The sequence below is a fragment of the Alligator mississippiensis genome, chromosome 3 (assembly GCF_030867095.1).
Source record: "Alligator mississippiensis isolate rAllMis1 chromosome 3, rAllMis1, whole genome shotgun sequence".
Lineage (NCBI taxonomy): Eukaryota > Metazoa > Chordata > Crocodylia > Alligatoridae > Alligator > Alligator mississippiensis.
The window spans coordinates 183,287,774-183,308,837 of NC_081826.1; the positions used below are offsets into that span (position 1 = coordinate 183,287,774).

The 21,064-nt window shown below is 41.9% G+C and overlaps 1 long non-coding RNA gene across 1 annotated transcript in view; it reads left to right on the forward strand.

The window, feature by feature from the left end:
* Window positions 1–2,367: 2,367 nt before the first annotated feature.
* Window positions 2,368–21,064, forward strand: part of LOC132249484 (uncharacterized) — a 207,066-nt gene continuing 188,369 nt past the window's right edge. Inside the window, exon 1 of the long non-coding RNA XR_009460959.1 lies at window positions 2,368–5,449. This is a non-coding gene — a long non-coding RNA (uncharacterized LOC132249484). The remainder of the gene's footprint in view (window positions 5,450–21,064) is intronic.

The following is a 21,064-nucleotide window of genomic DNA, read 5'->3' on the forward strand; positions in this document are numbered from 1 at the left end:
GCACTGCTACGATCAAGGGGTGCACGTGCACCCCCTACACATCACCCATGTCTGGGCACGTTGACATGTGTTCTTTAATGTGCAGTAACCTATTTTACTGGGCATTAGAGTGTCATGGCTTTGGACATTAGAGTGTAGCCATACACTAATGTGCAGTAAAATTATGCTACTGCTCATTAAGTGTTGCTAAAAAAGGATGTGCTTTTGCTACCATGCATTAGGGCAGCCTAATGTGGATTGAGTTAGTACCTCATATGAGAGGTACTAAGCTTAATGCACTGTGGCAAAAGTGCATTTATGAACATGTGGACACACCCTCTGTAACCTTAATAAGGGCACTCTATTTCATCATCCAAGTCACCGAAGAAAATACTGAATTGTTCTGGACCCAGAACAAACTCCTGTGGAGCTCCACTTGGTATATCCTTTCAGCTTGAAGGTAAGTCATTATTATGATATGAGCCCAATTTTCCAAACAGTTTTTGTACTCCCCTTGCAGTAGTTTCATGCACAATATATTTCTCTAACTTGCTGATGTCATATGAAAAAGTATCAAAAGCCATCAAGATATCCCATCTAATGTTTCTCCCTATCCACAAAGCTTTATCTTATCATACAAAAAATTAGGTTGGTTTGATATGATTTGTTCTGGACAAATCCATGTCAGGCTCTCTTTTTTCCTCCTGTGATTCTTGCATTCCTTTGATTCTTGCAAGATTGCAACAGATGGTTGGCCAAACTGGTGGTGCTTCTGAGCATATGCAGTATCTGAACTTTGGGTATCTAAATTGGATTTCATCACAAAATGGGTGCCTAAAAGGTTTTGCACTGGATTAGGTGGGTTTTCTGTGAATTGTTTACCTGGACTTAAACCCTTAAATCTGCCTCAGTCCTGCTTTAGGTACCCAAATTCACCTTAGTGCTATCAGAGATTTTAGGTTAAGAACATTTAAAATTTGGAAGTCAAACTGTATGTAGGTTAATGAAAGCAAATAAGTCATTCAACTAGGCAGATCCGTTTCCAAACTGACATCATTTGTTTTCAGCAGTTATTGCCTTACAGCTTTTTGACAATGCATTTATGATTTTAGTTGCCCTCCTATTTAAGAATGTTTTTTGACTGGGTAAGGATAGGCAATAGTTACATTTGCTGGGAAATAATGCTAAATGTTTCACCTTTCTACCCTTCTTGGCACAGTTAATCAGCTTTCAGAAGGAAATGTTCAGCACAAAATATTTTCCTGAGTCCTGGCCCAGCCTTTTCGGGTTTTTCAACCATTGATGTACAAACTGCTAGTTTTGCATGTGTTTTTATAATGGTTTTGTACATTTCACTTGAAATTTGAATAATTTCTTAGAATGACAGGCAGCTTGACACCAGGACTGGAAGACAAAAGTTCTCATTTGAGCTCTATCATAGGCTATGTTTTCAAAATAGTGTCTTTTAAGTCTCTAGTTCTGCGCACACAAAACTGACACAAGGGAGTTTGAGTTGGATGTTTAAGATCTCTTTTGCGGTGCATGAGGACAGAAAGAAAAGGATCCACAAAAGCCTTAGCATGGACTCAGTAAATGCAGGAAATGCTTGGAAAACACACCTCACCTGGACTTAGGATATATCTACTCCCTCTTACTGAAGTGTGTGTCAACATACTCAGGTATACCCTTTAAACTGCCTTTGACCCTTGGGAAATAGGCAGCTATGGCACTGAGCTCTGGTTGTTGCAGCAAATGCCTATCAGTACCAAGGCTAGCTAGTTTAAAGCTAGGTAAATAGGCAGGTTTGCACAGGTAGATAGGCACAGGCTGCAGTCATGCCTCTGCAAACTAAACGCATAAACACCAAAATTTCAGGGATCTATCTTATAGCTGTATTGGTCTGAGAAAAAGAAACACAAAATTCTTGGTTCAGAGGTCATATCTTTTATTAGACCAACTAAAATGTAGCAAAAACATTTATTTCTTTACAAGCTTTCAGTGCACATACCCTTCATCAGGCTAAGTCCTCTTAGGCAGAAAATAAACTCCATTTTGCACAGGGGAAGTTGAGGCTGGAAGTGTATTCCCCTGGGTAGCTGAGGGTCCTTTTGTGAGAAGGTTGCTCTGTGATGTGCAGATAAGGCTGTCTTCATCCATGGAGGTGTCCAATGTCAGAGGCAGGCAGGGAGGTGCAAAAATCTTTCTTTCTTATTTAGCAATGAAGTTTATTTTTCCAAAACAGCTAAAATACAATATCTTCCATGTTTCAGGGATCTATTTTGTAGCCATGTTGGTCTGGGAAAAAGAGAAACACAAAACCCTTGGTTCAGAGGTGAAATCCCAGGGGAATACATTTCCAGCCTCAACTTCCCCTATGAAAAATGGAGTTTATTTTCTGCATAAGAGAACTTTTACAATCTTTGGTTTCTCCTCAGCCTGATGAAGCGTTCACATGCCCAAAACCTTGCAAAGAAAGATTTTCTTCTGCTACTTTTTAGTTGGTCTAATAAAAGATATCACCTCTGAACCAAGAATTTTGTGTTTCTCTAGAGATCAAAATGATTTTATTTGCATTCACAAAATATTATGGCCATAAACTTGCAACAGAAGGCCTTAGCTGGAACAGAGACTATTAGAGTCAGCTGACAGCAAACTATCACTTGTTGAGGATTTTGACCTATGTAATTGTACTATATATATACTTTGGTTAATCTATAAGGTGCAGATCTACCCTCTGTCTCCTACTGGGCACATCCACACAATCATCAATACACAGTAGTTACTACACATTAAGCCAAGTACTAAATCTATGCGCAGTAACTCGCGCTACTGCTCAGTAGTGCTGGCACATGGGTTTTTAGCAAGGCTTATTGCACAGTAGCTTAATACTACTGAGCAGTAGCATATTAATACAGTTTTTGCCTGTCACACTACTGCACAGTGTTTTTAGACTACTGCACAGTTAGTGTCTTGTGTAGATGTACCTTCTGTGACTAAGGCAATGGCAGCAATTAATAAAGTTCTTTTACTACATTTATGACTCAACATTGGGTTTTCAAATATCATATGCTTTAACTCAAGTGTAAAGAATTTGCAGAGGCCCAAACCACATTCTTTGTATGAAATTATTTGAGGATTAAACTGAGGATTGTTTCCAAAGCATAAGAAATCTGCCTTCTTTTCCAGTTTTGTTATCTGCAAAAGGCAAACGTGGAAAAAAACAATGTCACTTCAATATTCAGATTCTGCTTAGGGATTCCACCAAATCCAAACTGGATTATCAGGTTTGAGGCTCCAACTTTGGTAGCTTGGGTCTGAAACAGCACAAATGACACAAGTTAATAGAGTAAAATTAATGTCATTTCATGGTGATCTTAAGCACTGGCTAATGCTTGCTGCACCTGCAGGGTTATGCAGATGGTGCATACTTAATTACTATGCACCCCACTGGCTTTCAATTTACTAATAAAACCTCTCAGCTGAGCATATAATAGAGCACTGTGTGTTAATTCTGGCTGATCTGGGGCCATGGAAACTGTGCTCTCTCCTCTCAAATATACTACTATTGATTGCCCTCAAAAACCAAATGCAGAGGCTTTAGCTTACTTCTTAGTAGGAACCAAATCCAAGTTTGGATGTGAAGCTTGCCTCTACACACACACACACGCATGTGCACACACACACACGATCTGCAAAAGTTGGCTTCAGGTTCCACTTTTTGAAGTTCTCCACAGTGCAATGGCATTTGCCATTGGTTGGGACCAGTTTTCAGAGGAGGACTAACTACATCAAAGAGTGATTTATTTTCAATATCATTTTAGAAGCAATATAATAAAGAAAGACATATTACTGAGGGCACCAGGCACTGCTGTAAACACAAGGCTGTGTAATATACCTCAACCAGCCAAATGTAGCCAGTGAAGTTCTACATAATTTATTTGATGGTATTTAAGGGGTAATTTTTTTTTAGTAATTTAGCCTTCCCACCTAACACTTTCTAAAGGTATTTCCCACTGAAAAACAATTGGAGTCAGCTGCCTAAGTAGCATTAAAAATTTGATCCTTGGACATGTTCAAAAAAGGTACCAAAAGACTCCCACATAGCATGCAAAACTCTTCTAATTCCCTAATGCAGAATAAGTTAAAGTTTACCAAGAGTATTTACTTAACTGGGCTTGCCCTTCTGATGGTATTCTAAAGAATGAAAAGTTGAAAGTATATTAAGTATGACAAGTACTAATATCAACAATCATTGTACAGAGCCATGTATTAGATAACAAAAGCGTGGTAATTAGAAGTAAATGAAGCAATCATCCGGCATTCTACATACTGTCTTTGATAAAATAATATATTTGGGTTGAGGGAGAGAGAAAGAGTTGGCTACAAGATCTGGATTATACCATTTTTCTTTCAGAAAGTGGCATGGATTCTTTAAAATCTTCTAAGACTTGTCCAGAGTTAATTTTCTGTTTTTGAAAAAATACTATTTCATTCCACTTCAGAAAAGGAGCCCCTCATGACTGCACAATACAGTGCCTTCATCTGGGTCAAGATGCTTTGTATTTGTGATGTCCCTAGAAATCATAGAAGTGAGTGGAGGTACACACTTGGAAGAATAGAGCTGTGAGTCAGGTCTAATATTTCTTAGTTACTATAAAAGCTGGTGAAATAAAGAGCCAGATAGATTCAGTATAAAATAGATCATTTAATCCGTTGTCACGTCTTCTGTTCTGTGAAACTGTGAGGATCAAATGGGGAAAACAAGCTTATTTATGTTATCAATTCTGGCATGCATTGCTATGTCATACCTGCACACGTATATACATATTTCAGCCAACATTTTGTATTTATGTCAATCTGCTTTTGTAAAGCAATAATCTGGCACTTAAACAGCATATGATTCTTTAAGGGATCACAAGCACAGGGACCTATACACACTCTTCCCAATTACACAAAGTAGATGATGCGTGTTATAACATTTGTGAGGCTTTTGCACGTTTTGTACAAACTACTCTAGAGCAAGGTGGTAAAACATCTGTTGTTTCAAAGAGACAGAACATGTTCAGTAGCTAATGCATAGGAATATAGGCATGTCTATATTGATTAGATAGGGCTGACCAACTAGTGGCCAGCAAGCCACATACAGTCCTTAAGGCTTAAAAAAGAAGTTACACATAAACCAGTTTAAGTTTATGTGTAATATAAGGCTGTTTGGGCCTTACTGCATGGGACACGTATTACACGTAAAATGTGTGCAATGTTCCGCGGTATTAAAATTTGAGCTACTGCATGGAACAGTCACACAGTAATGTTTACAATGAACCCCACATGCACAACTTGTGTTCTGTCACTAGAGGGCCATTGAGCAGGCCTCCCAGCACGCTGAAACTGACTTTTCTGCCTATATCCAACAGCAGCTGAAAACAGGCGGAAGTGGACAAAGCACCAATGAATGGACCATCTCGCTTAGGTGAGTGCACCAATTCCAATCTCCATTCCCTCCTTGAATAACTGCCTGACTGACTGTTCTAGCTGAGATTGGATCTCCAGCTGTTTCCCAGAGAGGAGTGGTGGAACCAAGAAAACCTTTGCCCCCACGTGCAGTAGGGCTGTATGAAGCTTTGATCGCTGATTTGAGTTGGAGGAGATCCAGCCCGATTCAGCGGCTGAATCTCCAAATCTGAATCCAATCAGGAGACCCATTAACCTCTTTGAATTAAATTGGAAGACTCCAAATAGATTCAGAGAGATTCAATGATTCAGCCATGGACACAGCTTTATATGTTTTTTTCTACATACCTTGAGGTACCAGGTGCAGCTTGTAAATGCTGAGATGGTGGGGCAGACGAAGCATCCCACGGGAGTCTGTGTTGGGGCGGGAGTCCCGCGTTTGCTCACTGGTGGACCCAGAAGTGGACCAGAAGTACTTTCAGTTCACTTCTGGGTCTGCCATGGAGCATGTGGGGGACTCCACCTGCCCCCCCACTCAGTGACTGGTGCCTCCTGGGTCTGGGGGCGCACCTGGGGTTCCACCATGGCTGATTGCCAAGCCAGGGGGGCACAGGGGGATCCCCCACATGCTCAGCAGCAGACCCAGAAGTGGACCAGAAGTACTTCCAAGTACCAGGTCCACTGATGAGCGTGCGGGGAAACCCCCGTGCTCCCGTGGGATACTCCATCCACCCCACCATCTCAGTATTCATGAGCCATGCCTGGTACATCGAGGTACATAGACAAAACACACAAAGCTGTGTCTGTGGCCGAATCGCTGATTCTCTGAATTGGAATCGAATCTTCAGATTCTGCTGAATTGGTCAGGGACAGTGATCCAAATCAGCGAACTGAATCACTGTCCGCTGAATTGGGCCGAATCCAAATCTGAATTGAATACTTCCTGCTTCACACACCCCTAATGTGCAGGCACTCTTTGTTTCAGTGCACAAGCTCCTATCCCTGATGAACCATGAAACCTGGGATGATGAGCAGCAGTGCCAGTGGGACTGTAGGATTTCCTGTGTTCATGAACCATTGCACTGAGATATCCATTCCCCCCATCTCTCTCATTGCAGTGCCAGGACATTGGGCTTTAGCACTCCATGTCCATCAAGAGACATATGGCCCTCATGATTTGGAAGTTAGCAAACCAGTGCCAGGCCATTCTGATCAGGGAACTTTCTGGGACAATGTGGGGACCTCTGAGCCTTGTGAAGCCTTCATTCACCCATAATTCCAAAACAGCAGTAAAGATCTTTCATGCTAACTGTTGGGCTTAATTTTCCCTGTTACGGGGATTGAGGTGGTCCTGGCAGGGAAGACTGAATAACAGGAATGCTGGAAGAACCATAGGGGAACCAGGTCCTGTATCAGGAGTTTGCGAGGGATGGCTGAGAAGGGGAAGCCGAGGCATGGGCCCAGGCCCAGCCCCACCCCTACTGCCAAGTCATAGGGCCTGTGTGCACCAGATCCGATCCTGGCCCTGGCCCCATGCACACTGCACTGGGCTCTACCAGACCCATGGGGAGTCCTGTGGTCTGGATCACAAGGCTCCATGGGCTAGATCTGGTCAGTGGCCTGGGGGTTGAATATCCCTGCTTTCGTGCCACTGAATGTCTCAAATTGTGTCACAATCTCCCCTCCTCCTGCTGCGTACAGAATATAAAAAGGGTCTTCTCAATATTTTGCTAATATTAACTTGACTTGTTTAACTAATCTTTCATAATGCTATTTCATAATACTGCCACGTTGCTAACTTTTTTCATTCTTTTTTGGGTACTTTTACCAGATACTTAGCACTGAATGACACAGACTATTGTTATGTTTTAGGTTTTTAGCAAAAATAAAACCAACAAAACCTTTAGGGTGTTGGTTCAACATGTTTTAAATTATTTCTGGTGAACATAGATGTCCTGGAACCAGGAAGTAAAATCCTTGAGACACAGTGGATGCATCTATATGTTGCCATAAAGCCTTTTCGAAGTACTAAAGCACAGCGCAGTACAGGCTGCACGGGTAGATTTCACTGCTATGTCACCACAGCAGTGCACTATACCCAGGGAGCATGTTGCTATGGCAACCTAGCTGGCAATCATGATCACATGTAGACACAAGTGATTGCTACATCACCGTAGCATGCCATATGTTGATGTAGTGTGTTGCTACATTGCCATAGGGTGATGTGTAGATGTGCCCAGTATGAACCTTTTTGATTAGAAGTAATTTCCTACTGTTTAGGAAACTTTCTGTTATGCTTAAGTGACAGATAGCACCTCAATTGAACTAACTTGGCTTTAGCAGTGCCAGCCTATCATCAAGAGTCTTCATGTGCACTCACTTATCTACTTAGAAGAGACACAAAGTTTATTTTTGTTGTTGTAATATTTGGGATTAGCAGACCTGATTAGCTTTTGGTTTTCACATGAGCTGTAGCTGGATTTGTATCTTTTGGTTCTAAATGAGGATCCATGGAAGGTTAACAGTGAACACAAACAACTCATCAGCTATTTAGTAGCCATCATTTGATATATTCTTGTATTCCAAAGAGAAAAGGGCCTTTTCAGTTCTGCTTGTTTGATTACTAGAAGACTTTCCCTGATCTATAGTTTTCTTTATATTTGCGTATTTCATTCTGGATGCCAGGATGAGGGCCAAAGAGAGTTAGTTGTTTGCAAATGGGTTGAATTTTTGTGAATAATATGAAAGGGGTATGATCTTCTGTACTCTTCAGGTTTTTTTTGCCAGGCATTAATTCTTTTAAGTAAAAATAATAAACAATTTAGCACTTTTTATTGACTGATCTCAAAGCTTTTAAAAAGTAAATGCCATTATCCCCATTTTAATTATGCGACAATGGCAGTCACTAGTGATTTATGATCATAGTAATGTACATTGTATATTGCAAGGTCTTTGCTAATTCCCTGTTACTAAACAAATGGTGAATGTTCCATCAGCATTTCTAATGTTTAATGAGAAGTCCTATTTCAAAGAGGAAGAGTGTTTGTATTTGGGTGCTTCGATTAAGGATTTTTAGGGCCAGTGGCCAACCATGAAGAGTGAATCTGGATCCAATACTTTGTCACACCTCTATGGTCAGAGCTTTTAAAATACCTGCAACTTTTCATTTTTATAGAACAACTATAGCTTGGAAAAATGTTCTCAAGGTGCTATATTTGTCTAGTTAAACAACAAGTTATTCTAGTGCCTTTACACTGTCCAGCTCCAGAATCTATTCCAGTCCCGTTTTCACACTGCAAAGAGAATGGAGATATTGATGAATTTTCATACCCATGGTCAAGGAACTGTTACCCTGTCATTGCTTATATTGATTGCCTTTTCCTTCAGGGCCATGGAAGGGTCTAGTTCTAATGGGGGTACACAGGAAGCTTGTGTGCTTACCCCTGTTTGCCACAGAGGACATCTTTATGTATACTGACACATATGGGAGAGGAACAGTGGCAGCCCAGCACAGGAGAGCAAAAGTGAGACTGCAATAATGTGGATCCTACTAAGGGAGTTTGAAAAATGATCACTGAAAGAGTCGGCATAGGTCACATGAGAGCCACAGGGCATCCCAAAACTGCAATGATGTGTCCATATGTGTACTGGTGTTGTTCCATGGCCTGCTGCCACTGCTACCACTTCCTCACCTTCTCTCACCTTTGGATAATTCCCTTTTTACAATTCTTATATTAAAGTCAGGGCAGAGTAGCACCTTATGGACTAACTTATTCATAGAGGCATGAGTTTTCAAAGGCTACAGTCTATTTGGCTCTGGTTCTTATATTGTCATTCCCCAGTTCCTTGAGCTATAAACTGAACTAAGCATTTGACATTAAAGATCAATATCTGAGACAAGTGTTTGATTCACGAAGATGGGATGGGCATCGAACAGCTGAATAGAAGTAAGAGCCAGTAGTCCTCTTGCTCAGGCCAGACAGCGCTCATGTTCAGCCTCACTCCAAATGAGATCTGTACAGAGAAACCACAAGGCTGAGTTAGGTGGTCTGGAATCAGAGGCCAAATTACCAGATCCAAAGAGAACTGTAGGGGCAGAGTCCAAATCACAGGCTGAACCAGGGTTCAGGAATCAGAAGTTGGTGCAGAAGTCAAGATGAGCTGGGATAAAGTTGAAGTCAGATTGTGCCAAGGTTTAGAGCTGGGGTTTGTGTACCTGGAGTCAGAACCACAATCAGGGGAAACAAGAGTCAGAAATCAAGTTACCTGACCCAAGGGCATCCAAAAATCCTGAACAGAGCCAAGCAGGTTCAGGACTCAGAGAACCAGGAGTACAGGACCAGAGAGGCTTACCAATGCAGACCTTCAAAAGAACTGAAACTAATAGTTTTATAGTATCATAGGGTCGGAAGGGACCTGAACAGATCATCAAGTTCGACCCCGTCCTAGGCAGGAACAAGTGCTGGGATCATAGTACCCCAGCCAGATATCTATCCAACCTCCTTTTGAAGACCCCCAAGGTAGGGGAGAGCACCACCTCCCTTGGGAGCCCATTCTAGAGTCTGGCAGCCCTAATAATAAAGTAATGTGTCCTGACATCAAGTTTGAACCTGCTCTCAGTCAATTTGTGGCTTTTATTCCTTGTTGTCACAGGTACTGCCCAGGGGAACAGAGTCTCATCTATTTTCTGTTGGTCCCCTCTGGTGAGTTTATAGACAGCCACCAGATCCCCTCTCTGTCTTCTCTTGTGAAGCCTGAATAGATTCAGGCCCTTTAGTCTATCTTTGTAGGGCCTGGCCTGCTGCCCCCTGACCATGCAAGTGGCCCTCTTCTGGATCCTCTCAAGATTAGCCACCTCCCTCTTGAAGTGCAGCACCAAGAACTGGGCGCAGTACTCCAACTGCAGCCTGACCAGCGCCTCATAGAGGGGAAGGATCACCTCCCTGGACCTGCTAGTGATGCATCTGTAGATGCACAACAAGGTGTGGTTAGCCTTACTTCCTTGCATTGGCAGCTCATGTCCATCCTGAAGTCAATAATGACTCCAAGATCCCTTTCAGCCACTGTGTTGTTGAGAAGGGTGTTCCCCAGCTTATAAGTATGTTGCAGGTTCCTTCTCCCTAGATGCAGCACCTTGCACTTGTCTGCATTGAATTCCATTCTGTTCTCATCCACCCACCTCTGTAACCTGTCTAGATCTAGTTGGATTCTGACCCTCCCCTCCAGTGTGCCCACTTCTCCTCACATCTTTGTGTCATCAGCAAATTTGGACAGCGTGCTTTCCACGCCCACCTCCAAGTCACTGCTAAAGATATTGAATAGCACTGTCCACATCCCTCCAGGTTGAAAATGACCTGTCCACCACCACTGTCTGGGTGCGACCATCGAGCCAATTTGTCACCCATCTGACTGTGTAGGCATCAATGCCACAGTTGCCTAGTTTTTTTTATGAACATGGGGTGAGAAACAGTGTCAAAGGCCTTCTTGAAGTCCAGGTAGACAACATCCACCTCACTGCCTGCATTCAAGGATTTTGTGACCTGGTCGTAAAAGGAAACAAGGTTAATCAGGCAGGATCTTCCCTCAATGAACCTGTGTTGGTTGCCTTGGAGCATTACCTCCCATACTGGGCCCCTGCAGATGTGTTCCTTGATAATTTTCTCAAAGATCTTCCCAAGGACTGAGGTGAGACTAACTGGCCTATAGTTACCCAGGTCCTCCTTTCTCCCCTTCTTGTAAATGGAAAACACATTGGCCCTTTTCCAGTCCTCTGGGACCTGGCCAGAGCACCATGAGCACTCATACAGCTGTGCCAGAGGCCCTGCTATGACCTCCACGAATTCCCTCAGTACCCTCAGATGAAGAGCATCCAGATCTGCTGATTTAAACACATCCAGCCCCTGCAAAAGTTCCCTAACTAGATCGCCCCTGACCCTAGGCATGGCGTTGTTTCCCCTGAGCCTGTCTGTAATCCTAGTGGGGGAGTTGTCTTGGTCCCTGCTCAGAAATATGGAGGCAAAGAACTCATTGAAGAGATCAGCTTTTTCCTTTGCTGCAATCACCAGATTGCCAAGCCTGTCCTGCAGGGACCCCATATTACCTGGTGCCTTCTTCTTACTCCCTATATATTTGAAAAAGGACTTTTTGTATCTTTAATTTTGGTCACCAGCCCTAGTTCCATCTCTGCCTTGGCCTTCCTAACTGGCTCCCTGCAATCACAAGCAATGGAGATGTAATCCTTTTTGGTGATAGCCCCTTGCATCTACTAATTGTATGTCACCTTTTTTGCCCTCAGGCCCTCCTGGATGCCTTTACCAGGAGGCTTTTTAGCACTCTTGCCCCTTTTAGTTCACGTTGGGACTGATTTCCTCTGAGCTCAGAGGATCATCTCCTTAAGGAACAACCACCCATCCTGGACTCCCATCTCATTGAGGCTCTGAGTCCCCAATTTCTCTCTTACTAATCTTAGCTCATTGAAGTCAGCCCTCCTGAAGTCAAGGACTTTTGCCTTACTGCTTGGTTTCACCACCGTGCGCTGGATAGTAAATTCCATCAGACGATGGCCACTACCACCTAGGTAGTTGAGCAACTGCAAGTCCCTCACCAGGTCATTGCCTGTGGCCAGGACCAGATCCAACAAGGCATTTCCTCTGGTGGGATTGTGTACCTTCTGGGTTAGGTGGAGGTCCTGTATGCAGGCTAAAAAACTACATGAGCATTCAGACCTGGCTGATTGATCCTCCCAGCAGATGTCTGAGTAGTTTAGGTCACCCATGACAGCCACATCCCTTGACTTTACAGCCTCCATGAGCTGAACTGAAAATTTCAGGTCCAGCTCATCCCCCTGGTCAGGCGGTCTGTAGTAGACACCCACTATCAAGTCCCTTTCCCTATGACCCCTTTGCATTCTAACCCAGAGTGCCTCAGTTTGCCCCTCTGCTAAACCCATCCTGATCATTGAGGACGTGTACTTCTCTTTAACGTACAGCACTACCCCCCCCCCCCGCTTTTTTCCCTACTCTATCACATCTATACAACCTATAGGTCTCAATGTCAACTGCCCAGTTGTGGGTAGAATCCCACCAGGTTTCAGTAAGTCCAGCCAGGCCTGGGTTTTTGCCAGTTAGCAGGAAGGTGAGTTCTTCCTGCTTATTCCCCATACTTCTAGCATTTGTGTAGAGGCAATTGAGACCTCCTATGGGTGTTCATGCTGCCCTCTTGTTCCCAAGCTTGCCCGGGCCCTTGTCATTTACCTGGGTTGTTCCTGCTCGCATCACCTGGCTTGACATCAAAGTGTCCTCCTCCACCTCTGCATCCCTATCCCCTGACGAACCTAGTTTAAAGCTCACCATACAAGATCAGCCAACCTGGAAGAAAAAAGCCACTTACCTTTTGGGGAGAGATGTAGCCCATCCCACCCTGGCATGTCTTCTGCGCGGAAGTGTGGGTCACAGTCAAGGAATCCAAAGCCCGCCCAGTAACACCAGCTCCAAAGCCACCAGTTGACCTCTCTGATGCAGGCCTTGTAGCGCCATCCACGTCTGTTCACTGGAAGAACAGACAAAAAAAACTACCTGTGCTCCCATCTCCCTAAGCTTGGGCACCAAAGCCTTGTATTCTCTCATGACGCAGTCCAGAGTACTCCCGGCTGCATCATTAGTGCCCACATGGGTGAGGACCAAGGGGTAGTGATCAGAGGGCCAGATGAGGTCTGGGATCATCACCATGATGTCCCGAATCCAAGCTCTGGGCAGGCAGCAAACCTCACGTGCCATGGGATCTGAACGACAGATGAGTCCCTCTATTCCTCTCAGAGGGGGGCTGGTCTCCCCAGCAGCCAGTCAGGAGGTCCTAACAGTGGTCAGCTGGAATCATTAGCTGTAGTAGGACTGCCAGTCAGAGCCCCCAGGTAGGTATGGCCTACTAGGAAATTTGCCCAGGCTGGGCCACCTGTTAAGGCCCCTAGAAGGAACTGGCTTTGTCCTTATCTGGCATCTATGCATGTTAGCTAGTTTTTGTATCTGGCCACTAGATAGCACTAGAGAATCAAGTTAACTCCTGAATACAGGCTTCAGATAGTTATTTAAAAAGAGCAACCCCAGACCAGTAACCAAAGATCTTTGCGCTGCAGTTCTGACCAGTGGTCTAATGGAAGGTGTTCAATGAGAGTGAGGTTATTTCTTCTTGGGTATAAAACTTTTACATAGCCAGACTCTCAAAAAGATGAAATTAGGCCGAGATCACAGCATCCTCACTAGTCCTCTTTTATTTTTTAACATTTAAGAGTCCATCCAAAACCACTGACTTCATTAAGTCCTAGGTCAGATTTAGGATGTTTCAGAATAACCTTGAAAAGTCAATAAGTGTTTTGACAGTAAAACAATTCTTCCTTCCTTCCTTCTTATTCCAAAAATATGTCATGATTTTCTTTCATTTCTTGTTAGAATTAATTTCAACCCTCCCTTCAAAAAAAGAAGAAAAGAAAGAAAAAGAGAGTTAATTGTGACTGTTTCTGAAACTTCACCCCAGTCCTTGCAAAATTTTTGGACATATTTTTGTTGAAGGCTAAAGTAGAAGTAGAATATAATGATAACATAGAAGAGGTCACAATAATGCCATTACCAATTTTGCTATTAAAAAGCCAGGGATACTGTTTTGAACTGATGGATCCTTTTAATTTATTTGATTTGTTAAAATAGGGAAAGCAATGATACAACTTTTACTTACCATGGAAACTTCATCAATAAACAATTTGAAATCAAGTCAAGAAACAAGTCAGAAAACTAGAAAGTAATGGATAAGCTGTTTAGGTTATTATTTGTGTGTACTCCGCATATGTCTATATACAGCTTGCTATTTTAAGTCATATGCACAGAGAATTCTAGAGTTTTAGCTGTGTATTTTATATGCAGATTTTATGGTAGTCTTCGGGGATACGCATATGCTTGAACTCACTATGCAAAGAGTGATAAGAAACTTGCAGCAAACTCTGGATTAGCCCTGAAAAATACATTACTAGCTACATTTTCAAAGAATTATGCTGTAGGTGTTCACAAATCCTGTTATTATTTATTAAAAAGATTTGTACAAATTTTCCTTTGAAAATTTACCTCTATGGTTTATAGTGAGAACAGGAAATTTGCAAGTCTGAAAGTAATGGGAGCCTAGATGCAGTTAAACCTCTCCTATGCTTATCTCAAAGGACAGGCTTGTAATCAAGACAGGACATCTCTTGCTAGCAGCTTGCTGATAAAGTTATATGAAGCAGACTAACAGCCAAGCACACATGTTTAAACCAGCTGCTGATTTCCTCTAGGCATGCTTCATTTCTTGGATATTGGACTAAAGAACAGTGTGGTCCTGGTTGCTGATGATTTTCCCCCTGCCGAATCCTAATAGACTGAATCAATGAAGCCTTTTTAAATATATGAAAAATTTTAGCCAGTGATGTGTTTCTTCCCCCAAATGAGACCCTGTTATCAGAACATGCTTGCACAAGTCTCTGAGATTTGCTTACAAATACAGCACATCCACAGTATCATTGCTTGTCAGCTTTCTATAGACATTCAACTTCCCCTTTCAGTGCATGAGGGAAGAGTGTGTTTAAACATGATAAGGGATTAAACAGCAGCAAGGATTGATCATCTATTTCTCCACAGTTTAAATTGAATGAATGCTCTGTCTTCTACCCCCTTGCCAATTCCTTCTACTCTGGCTTGAAGGGGCAAACTTTCTTTGGTGATAAGAGTCAATTAAGTCTCTGCTAACTTGCGGCTGAGCGAGGTCTGCCAATCACGCTTGTAGCCAGGGGTAGGTATTCTTTGTAGTAAGTAGCTATTCACAGCAAGCAAACTAGCAATTCAGTTACTTGCAAAGTTGGAAGCTGGGCTGATATCAGGGTGCAACTAAAAAGAGGTTAAAGGACAATGCTGCACAACAAGTGCGCAGAGGTTGCACAGATTTGTTTATTGTACATATGGAGCTGTACTATGCTTGTCTTGCTGTGCAATACCTTCCTCTGATATGCTGCTGGTTTCACAGACAGCTGGGATTGTGATGCATTTGACTCCAAATGCCAATGGCAGGGAAGCTGTTTTGTAACAGCATTGAAAACAAGCTCCAGCAAAACTGATCCTTATCAAATCCTGTTGAAAAGGCTACACTTGAGTGGTGAAACAGGCCAGTTAAATTTTAATCCGGGTTACATAAAAGATTGTTTTCAAAGGAAAGTGGCATAGATTGGTATTGTTTTTGTGCCCATTAACTTACAGTTGGCAGGGGAAAGGCCTAAACTATTGTTTTTAAAAACTTAATTAAAATTAAATGATATGGGCCTGAGTTTATTTGCATTTTCTCTCTGGCAGACAATCATTTTTGGCAGGGCTGTCTAACTGGAGGCCTGCAGGCTGCATAAAGCCTGTGAGTTAATTTGTAGCCCATGAGACTTGTTGGTATGGATACCAGAGCTGCTGTGCCCAGGGGACTCTGGAATGAAGAAGGTGAATGCCATCACCACTTGCACCCGTTCTCCCCCACTGCTGTATTTGGGGCTTTCAGTTGCCACTGCAATTCAAAGCAACAGAGGAAAAGTGGGGTGTGGGTGAGCAGCAGTGGCATTCACCCTCTTGATTCCCGAACTGCACCAGCACGGTGCAACTAGTGCCATTGCAACCAGCACCAAGAAACCACTGCCCTGCTGTCACAGGTGGGTTGACAGGTCTGTGATAAATCCTGCAGCACCCTGATTGGATACCCCTAACTTATGGTAAAAGCTACATAAAACAGTTCATAGGACAAATAGCTCCTATGGTAGTTCAAGGTTATAGGACCTACTGCCGTAATACTGGGTGGCAAGGATTGTCTGACATCTTTCCCAAATATACAGTTGGTCCAATAAAAGATAAAAAGATCACACCCTGCCCCCCCAAAATCCTTGCCTCTTGTATATCTTGGACCATAACAACTGCAACTTAATTCCAACTCTACCATGATATCAGAAGGTTTTGTCACCTTACTTTGGGTATGTGTGGTGAGATAGGGAAGTGGGGGGGTTGGCCCTGGTTTTGCACCTAAATCTTCTGCTTCTATTAAATTGGAAAATTCCTATTGATAAATAAAGGGATACAAGACAGACTTGAGCAGTTTTGATTCTGTTTAACACAGAGGATTTTTTTTGCAACTAGCTTAGCATACAAAAATATATATTTGTGTTGGCTTTTTACATGTAAAATTTTGTTTTGTTAATGGTTTATGTCTTAGGTCATTCTAATATAAAACAATTGAAAAAAGCAGAAGAAATAACAGCAACAGCAATAGCAAAAAAAATTATTATGGTTCTCCTTGCATATATAATAATGTAAATCAGAATGTCTATTAGTATCAGTGGGGTTATCCAATTGTAAACCTAATGGAAAGGTAAAGAGAATCTGGCAGGCTACCACGTTTGTAATTCCGTGATCCTATTTCTCAGCTGTAGTGAATTCTGAAGCAAGGATCATTTCAAAGTAACCTCTGAACTCAAGTAGCCACTTTGTTTCTGGAGGGGGCACTGTTCCATTTATGGTTAACCTTTCTCTAAAGGACATCAACTTTGGACAGTCACATAAAAACACAGGCCTTAGATATTTTAAGATCAACATGGATGTAAACTCACATGGCATACCAAATTCTGAGGTCATTTACACGAATGTCATTCCAGTTTAACTCTGCTGTGGTCCATGCCATTATTTTAAACTTCCACTAGTGTAACCAAGGATAGGAAATAGCTCAATACGCTATAGTCACCGGTTGGCATTGGTCCAGCTTTCGGCATAGCTACACCTATATACAAGAGTGCATTCAAATTCATCATGAGGAAAATTGTCTTCAGTGCCTTTTCACTGTAGGAATTAACTGAAAATCAAGAACCTGAGAAAACTGTAAAGGCCAAAGTTTTATTCAGCAAAGCTTCCAAGGGAACAACTGCTGTGTGAGGTTATATCATCAATTAGAAGTTCAGTCTTCAGAAGCTATAGAGTACAAAGTGAGTAAGGAGGCTTAAATGCACTGTTGTGCTCTCCTAAGAACTTGGGGGAAAATCAGCAGTAAAAACTGGAAGAACATGATCTGACAAACTTGTTTCCTTATTTTCTTTGTTGTCAAGTCTTTTTGGGAAGTCAGGACTCCCCATCTGTAAGTAAATATGGCCCCCAAAGATGACCAAAGGAGCGAGACCTTTTTTTTACTTATAAAATATGTCTTTTTCATTGTATATAATGAAATATTTCAGCTATGGGTAGAGGTCATTTTGAAAACTGGGAAAGCAGAAAAGAAACATCAGAAATGATGCAACTCGTTCCTTAGATTGCAATGACAAGGCTGTTAGATGTTTTTGGGCCAGATTCATACGGTATCTTCAAGAGCATAAGAGAGCCAACCACATAATAAGAACTGGATTCAGCTTGTGTTCTTAGGATAGTTTTGTTAGACACAGTTTATGCATTGAGCCTGCACTCTTTCCTTTTGAAACATGGCTCCCAGTCCAATGTAGAGGACTTAAAATTCATTTGTGTGTAAATCATATGCACAATAACTCAGTTGTATCCAGTACTAAGATCCATGCAGCTAGGACAAACATTTTTAAGGGGCAGAATAAATGGATTAAAAAAGAAGAAGAAGGGAAAGAGGACTTATGGGCAAGGTTTCACAAAGGAATGAAAGTAAACCCTGTGGAAATAATGGGTGAAATGCATAATTGGCAGAGCTGCTTTAGACAGCTCTGAAGAGTCACTGCTTGAAAACAGGACCTCCATATTCTGTTATGCCTTGTGCAAGCTGAGAAAAAGAAGAGGGGGCTCAAAGAAGTCGTTAGACTTATCACTCCTTCCAAATGCCCACACTTAGGGAGTGGAGAGTTGGTGATATCGAGACCAGACCATCAAACTTCCACACAGGCCTTGCTGTTGGCACCAGGTACCCCAGGAACTCCACTTCAGAGCTTCAACGGGAAGCTGTAGTTCAGGATACCAGATGCAACATGTTCTATCTTGCCGTGTTCAGGCAAAAAAAATTCCCCAAACCATTATGTCCTCCACAAGTTCACTACAGGACTGTTCCTTCTGCCAGCGTCCTTCACTTGGAAGGTCACAACTTCACAATTGGATTCCTAAGCCTAGTACAAGTAAATTTAGCCTAATGGTTTTGAGATCATCAAAGCAGGCTAGCTGTTAGACTACAGCAGCCCTTTGCAAAGTTTAAGTCCCTGTGCAGCCCAAATTTCCAGGCACATTTTGATTTTTAGACAGGAGGTAAGGCTACTTGTGGATAGGCAGCAGGTGTTCTACAGTGTGGCAGATATTTAAGGACAAGCATGTTTCTAAAATGCTGTATTAACAGTTTTTTTTAGACTTTTGATGTCTTTGTTTTACCTGGGAAAAGTTATTTGAATCACAGCATCAGAAATATCCCTTTTCCCTCAGCCCATATAATTACTGTCCCCCTTCTCGTATCTTTTAAAATACTACAATTAACAGTTGGGCAGATAATCCATATAACTAGAGTTAGGGTAAATATAGTACACAGCTGGCTTTGCATTTAGCGATTAAACCAAGTGGCAGAGTCTGAAGTGGGTTTGTAAAGCATAAATTTACCTTATGGTAGAAGTAACATGCCCCACACCATCTGCTCACTGAAAGCTTCCAGTACTCACATTATAAATATCCCCCAGAACTACCGTTATGGACAGTAAACCAGCCATCAGTGCAAGTTCAAATGTTTTAAATAAGCGTTAGTTCACTGGTTAACATAAATTCTTGGCTTTTTTTCCCTGCTGGTCACAGCAAGTGCCCATTTTACATCCAAATACACATTTTTAAGCCAAAAATCTGATTGTGATATAAGTCCTGTCAGATGTTCTGACAGCACTGAGGCTATAGATACAGCATATTAGGAAGATGCTAATGCAAAGAGCTCCTACAAGTTATAATATTGTAATTGTGATGCAATGATCCAGAGGAGCATGCCCCATAGACAGATATTCAGGAAAAAGTCCGATGACTTCTTTTATTTAATCAGACCAAATAAGCAGCAAAGTGTGAGAGATGGCTGCCAAATATTAAAGACTGCCTTGTAGATAAGGCAGTGAATGGGGGACTCAGGGATGTGGACTCTGTTCCAGCTCTGCCACAGGCTTCATGTACAGTGCTGGGGAAGTCACATAATCAGCCATCAGAAGTGTCATCAGCCTGCTTACTATAATAATCTACTCTGTGAATGTCTAACTGTAAGAAGACTGGTCACTCAGATGACACATTTGCAACATTCTCAGGGCCTTATTGAAGCCTTGATGAACTGAACCCTGATTAGGGAAAGCACTTAAGCACATACATAAATACATCCTTATTTAGGAAAGTATTTTAAGCATGTGTATAGCTTTAAGCACTGGGCTGTAGGTACAAAAGAACAACCATACTCTCCTGATTCAGGGCCCTAATACGAAGAATCTCTTTCATCTCTAGGTCATAAAATAAAGGAAGAATTCAATGTGTCAGCATTAACATATAAAGCTGGATTGGCTGTGGCTACTGGAGAGACTTGCTCTATCCTCATGCCTTGCTTTGGACCAACAGAGGTACTTTTGCCAACAGTCCTTTGTTTACAGTATTAATGTATTATGACACATGATGAATATACACTAAAAAATGACTCTGTCAAAAAATATTACAAAGAATTAGAACCTATGCTTCACTATCAAGAAGGGAAACAATTCTTATCACAGTAATATCATCAAGTTCAAACCATACTTCCAACTTCTACAAACATAAAGCAATTACTGTGCCTTTAAAAAATGTATTTATAGGATGCCCTTCCAGTCCACAGAATCTTGCTTTTCCCAATGAAAGGGAAGGAGGCTCTAAACATATGAAGTTGACCCCTCAGTATTGGGACATTTGATTGGTGAAGTAACTCAGAACAATAGGCATGACTATTATGTACAAAATGCAGCTGCTAGAGATGTAAATTAGAGTGATCATGGAGAAGGACTAGGTTCGGGAAGATAATTTTTAGGATGGACTTTGGAAATGTTATAGAACAGGTAATGTTATGGTTATGAACCAAAGAACCAAAAGGCACACAGAGACTTTTACAAGATTTCTTAAAAGTTACTTAAAAATATGCTGTTTTCTTTGCTGACCGTTCCCTGATGATTTATTAGTGGGAAGAGCCTGCTCAGAAACCTAGGCATAAATCAGTGCTGCCAAGTTCCAAAATATATTACATTTCCAGCAAAGGAAGCAGTGCTATACTATTTGCAAGCCCCTGGACATTCCACACAGTAAACTTCAGCCTAATCTTATCAAGCATTTGGTTTCACTTCCTGCCCTGACAATAACTTTTACACTGTGATTCAGGTCAGGTTTTAATAGATCAGAATTAGAGATTGGTAGTGCAAGAGCACCTATGCTAGATAGTCCTTCACATTCCTTAATCATGTTTATCTCCTAATTAGATGATGTTAGCATCTTTAGATATTTGGTATAGGGAGTTTTTGATGTTTCTCAGCTTGCATTTCCATTTCACTTATAGGGCTGAATCCTGCTCTGTTACAATGTTGTAAATCTTAGCCATCACCTCAAATTTATTCCTAGCTGAGCAT